Here is a 6,000-nt window from a genome sequence, read left to right on the forward strand (position 1 = left end):
TAGAGACTTAGATTGATATAAAGTCCCTAACTTGTCCCACAAAGCCTTTGTCATAGCTTTCCCTAATACATTCAACAATACTGAATCTGAGAGACATAATCATATTGAGCTCTTCACCTTCTGATCTAACTTCGCCCAGTCTTTTGTCAACATTCTTGTTGGTGTCATACCTGAATCCATAGCAATCCACTAATCTCTATCCACCAACATATCCTCCATCTTCAACTTCCACATCTAAAAAATTTGTCCATTGAGTTTCTCGATCTTTATCTTTCCATTGTTTTCCATCTTCTTTCACCGCAAAATTGATCCTACATATCTACCACTATAATAGGGTCTACCAAAGGCCTGATAAAAATACTGTAGCAGCAAATGTGTCCCCTTCAAGCCAACACAACTTTGATACCAAATGTAGGTTTTAACCCTATACAGAAATTACCTCCAATTAGATTCTTAAAACATAAAAATATACAATGGTGAGAATATAAAACAAATATATAAAGATATTTTCCCCTAGATCCCAAAACTGAGAATACCATATTGACTTTTCATTATATTCCTTTCAATGTTACAATACATATATATACATGTTGAAGCATTCATAAATCCCAATCCACTAACCATGGAATAGAACAAAATCATAGTTCCCTTTAATTGATCTACAAAATACCATGGGTAGAAAACCATCATACCCAAAACCAAGAACAAAAACCATGTACAAAACCATGGGTAGGTCCGCTCACCATATTTGGGTCTGCGTCCGATTCTTGGGTCTGCCCAAATATTATTAGATCCACATGAAAAATATATATTTTTTCTAGGGCGCTTCCCTGGACCCCACAACATGTGGAAAGAATATAACACAGACCCAACAATATCTTTGCATGGGTGTATGATGATTTTAAAACTTATGATATGTGAATAATGTAACATGTGATTCCAATCAAGGAAGGGGCCAAGCCTTTTCAATAGAAACCGAGGAAAGTTCATCCTACTCTTAAGCCCATCATTCAAAAAGAGTTGAGGAAGTCGATGGATGCTCGGATCATATTAACGTTCATCATTCAACATGGGTATCAAATCTAGTACTTGTAAGAAAGAAGTTTGGGGAAATTTGCTTGTGTGTGATTTCTATAATTTGAACTGGGCCTCAGAAAAGGATAATGATCTGGTGTCATCTATGGAAGAGATTTTGCAAATAGTATTTGGATCAGAAATATTTTCTACTATTGGATGGTTTTTTCAGATACAACTAAGTTCTGGTGGCGGAACCTGATTGACATAAGAGTAATTTTAGAATGAAGCAAAGTCCTTTTGCGTCAAATAACTCCTTTTGGGCCTATTAATGTAAGAGCTACTATACAACACGTGATGGACATCAATTTTCATGGATGGATTGGTGAGAGAATTGTGGTTTACTTAGATGATGTGACCATTTTTTCAAAGAAGATCTGACCATCTGTGTAATCTAAAGAAAATTTTTGAGCGATGCCGTAAATATGGGATATCACTAAATCCTAAGAAGAGAATTTTGACAATGTCCGAAGGAAATATCTTGGGCCATATCATCATGAAATATGGCTAATCAAATTAAATCTGTATTGGCTCAAAATAATCACTCAAATTCCCTTCCTAGTGAGTAAAAAGGTTATGCAGTCCTTCTAAGGGAAAACCAATTTCCTTCACAAATTCATCTCAGACTATGCCCAGATTGTAAACCCATTATAGGAGATGAAAAATAAGGACATTATATTTAAATGGAATAAAAGGAAAAAGGATGCATTTAACCATATTAAGTAAGTGATTGCTGAAGCTCCAAAATTATATAGTCCAAATTTTAGCAAAGGTTTCTTGTTGTACAGCTTCACTTCTAGTACTTCTTTCCCAATTGTTCTTATGCAAAAGGATGATTAAGAGAACAAGCAACCTATTTCATTCATGAGTGTTTCCTTGTAGGGACCATAATTAAATTATACGACCTTCGATAAACAAGTTTACATAGTTTATAGGGAGGTAAAATAGTTTAGGCCTTATATTTTGAAGAATCGCGCTATAATATTTGTTCAGTACCCAACAATCAGATTGTTGTTTGTTCAACAAGAGATAGGTGAGAGAAGAGCGAGTTGGATGACTAAATACAAGAGCACAATCTTGAGTTCAAGCCAGTTCATACCATAAAAGGCCATGGTCTATGTCAGTTAGCACCATTAGAAACATTTACGTTGGAAGATGATTCTTCTGGTTGGGAGTAGGAAGTCAAAATGTATAATATTGAAAAAGTTACCCCCACTGACGCAACCACTTCTTGGTACATAGATTTGTGACAGTATCTTGGGCATGGTGTCTTGCCCTCATACTTATCAATGCAAAAAAATAGGGCCACAAGATTGAAATATCTATCATACCAATTGGTAGATGGAGTGCTTTTTTTAAAGCACCATAATGGGGTCCTTCTCAGATGTCTGGAAGCACCTAATCTAGAAAGGATATTGTGTGATTTACACGATAGACCAGTGGGTGGACATTATGCAGACGACACAATTATGCACAATGTTATGCGTGCTAGTTACTATTAGCCCACATTATTCAAAGTTTCTCATGCTTATGCCTGCAAGTGTCCAGTCTGTCAGAAATGTATTAGTCATGATATAATGTTAGATGACCCATTGTAGCCCATCACTGTAGAAGAACCATTCCAAAAAATGCATCTTAGATGTTATTGGTGAGATATTTCCCCACTCATCGAAGCAACACAATTATATTATCACCACTACAAACTATTTAACATGGTGTGTAGAAGCAATTCCTCTTAAGAAAGTGAATTACTAGGAAGTCATATGTTTCCTCAAGCAGAACATTATCCCTGACCTTGGCATTCTGAAATCACTTGTTTTTTATAATGAAACTTATTTTTCATCGCTTAAACTTTATGGTTTTGCGTTAGAAAATGGAAATGTATTAATTTAACTATTATCCATAGGGTAACAGTCTTGCTGAGTCAAGTAATGAAAATCCCATTTGTATTGTCAATAAGATTGTGTACTATGAATATATGAATTGACACAATGCTTTGGTGAATACTCTATGGGTTGATCGTGTCACCCCTAAACCATCCTTTAAAACCTCTCCTTACATTCTGATGTATGGAAAAGAATCCATCGTACCTCCAAAAATTTACCTGCCCACCCTTCAACCTTTGGAAGAGTCTTAGGGTAAGCCTTGTATTTTGGTTCAAAGTAGGATAAACACTCTCTTGAAACCACATGAAGAAAGGAGGAAAGCAACATAAAATTTTTCCCTTCATCAGAATCGTGTAAAGAGATGGTTTGACAAGAAGTCTGTAGGGAAGAACGAATTTAGTATGGGAGACCTGGTATTGAAGTGGGATATTTCCCACGAAGAGAAAGGGAAACACACTAAGTTCCAATCCTTGTGGATCAGACCCTATCTTGTCCATGAGAAACATGGCCACCATACTTATCGTATTCAATCTTTGGATGGGAAGATGGATTACTTCCTGTTAATGCCTAAAATCTTAAATAATATTTTCAATAGCTATCTAGTGTTGTGACCCTACCCTTTGTACACATTTCTTTTCATGTCTACAATTTTTTTATTTGTTTTTTCATGTTGAGTTTTTTCATTGTTCACGCTTTTTTGTGAATAAATCCTTGTGTGAAAGTGTTTGCTTTGGTTCTAATGTATGTGGTGAGATTGAAGAGGGCCTTGTGACACTACAATATTTGGCTAAGCCTCAGTCAATATTCTTTGTCTTGGTTCATATCTTTTGGTCGATGATGATCTGATGGAAAATACGATCCATTAATAAGGAAACCTTTGTGTAGAACCATGATACCCGTATCTATTCTAAGAACTTGATTTCTAAGCTCGGTTATTTTGATTCTGTGTTTTGCATGCCTATATAATTTATTAGAGAAGGAAAAGGGGAAAATATATAATGAGTATATTAACATTAGAGGTATATATATATCCTTCTTTGAAGGAAAAAACTCTTCTTCTCTCAATATGCCAAGATACCTCTTCCACTCCATGAAATAATAAGTGTCGAAGCACAATCCTATAAATAAAATAAATAAAGTGTGAAAGAAGAGAAAGGCTTCCACTATATAAAGGTGAAGCAAGTAACTTCTATAGGAATTGTTCAGGCTCGCTGGCAACAAAGAAATGCTTTTTTTCATTTAGTGACTCTGTTGAGGTACTATCTAGGCCTACTGGTAGTGGAGCAACACTAGAGATGAAAACTAAGACTTTAATCATTAATCTCACGAACATATTACCCTTCTCCCAAATCGAAAAAATTGTGATTTAGTTGATCTATGAATGTTTTCAATCGATAAAGGAATGAAGGGGACTATATCTATAATTGGGTTAAGTGGGGAAGCCAAAGTAATCTACACAATGAATCAATACTTCTTGAGAAACGAGACCCTGCACAAATGTTGGACCAAGACAGAGAAGTTGGAGTTCTTCCAGTGTGTCACCAAGTGTTGTCGCTACTAAAACACCCTCCAAAATTTTGGCCTACATCTCAATTTTGGAGCCTACTTTGACCTTGTAAGTTTTCACTTTTAGTAGTAGAGGTCAACTAATGCATATCCTCTAAGTTTTCTAGTCCCTTTGTGAAGAAAACCAAAGTGTTGTCTTTTGGCATTGGAAGTATCACACATCGCAAAAGCAGAGTTATGGTTCATTTTAAGGGGTAAATTTGGTGCCTATGAGTCCTATTTATCATATAGACATGAATTAGACTCATTCCCAAAGTTTTATGCACTATAACACTATTTTTGTCACTCTCATCGCAAAGTACATCCTAAGTGGCACAGTCAAAGGAGGTTATTGTATTGTCATCACATTGCGGGGATTATGTTGTTCTTGTGTACTAAGTTATTAGTGTGATGCCATCGATTATTTTGAGTGTGTGATCATGTTCAAGTTTTATCCTCCCTCAATTTTACCTCATTGATCCCACACTTAGTCAAATATTGGAAGTTCTTGCCCAATAAACTTGACCTCGCTCATCCTCCTGGAATTGCGCATTGCATAGTGTCAACCCTCAAGCTCATCTCTTGCCTCCTGGAACTGCACAATGCATAATTCCTACCTCCAAATACTTTTCATTGCATAGTATCAGTGCTCAACCCTGACCCCTTAACGTCCACAAATGCACAGTACATCCTCCCAGTTAGCCTCCTTTTGCACACTATGTAGTGGTAAGACTAAAGATGTCATCCAACCTCCTTTAACTACACCAGTTCATAATCATTAGGCCTATCTTTCTCGTGCACTTCATAATGGGAAACTTCAAGGCTCAATGCTACCTCACTGAGTTCCTCAACTGCACAGTCATATTTCCCATGCCTCCAGAACAACACACTGCGTAGTATCAAGCTTCATTCCATCACTCCTGGTCCTTGGAACTATGCATTATGCAATCCATGAGTTAAAATCTCAGTCTAGCAACTAATTCCAACTCAATCAACATTTTCATGAAGCAAGTTAGGCTAGGATATTTCTAGACTCGTGTCATCTTGTCATGAGTGATTACCAATTGTAGGTATTATACCTTGTCATGATAGGATGACGATGGAGGAGAATAAGGAGGATACCATGCTAGAAGACACCTATGAAGCTGAAAAGATAAGTGGGTCATTGAACAAGAAGACAAAGGGACATTAGATTGCAACAGAAGTTATAAAATCAAGATCACAATGGAGACTCCCTATCTTCAATCCTTATGAAGAAGGAAGTGAAAGAGCATGTACCATCTCTCAAGAAGACAAAGGATAAAAGCATGAAGAGTCGCTTGATATTTCCACGTCATCATCAATCCCATGTCATCAGTGTCAAGTCATGTCTTGCCAAGGTGTCACTTCAACGTGTCAAATGAGTCATCATGTGCCACATCATTTGTGGATGTAATTATGTAATTTTTGAATATTATGAGAAATGTTATGTAAAGTGTAAGTCCAAGAGTCATCT

Source organism: Pinus tabuliformis, chromosome X (assembly GCF_031772625.1).
Source record: "Pinus tabuliformis cultivar Carrire ecotype Pingquan chromosome X, CPIR1, whole genome shotgun sequence".
Taxonomy (NCBI): Eukaryota; Viridiplantae; Streptophyta; class Pinopsida; order Pinales; family Pinaceae; genus Pinus; species Pinus tabuliformis.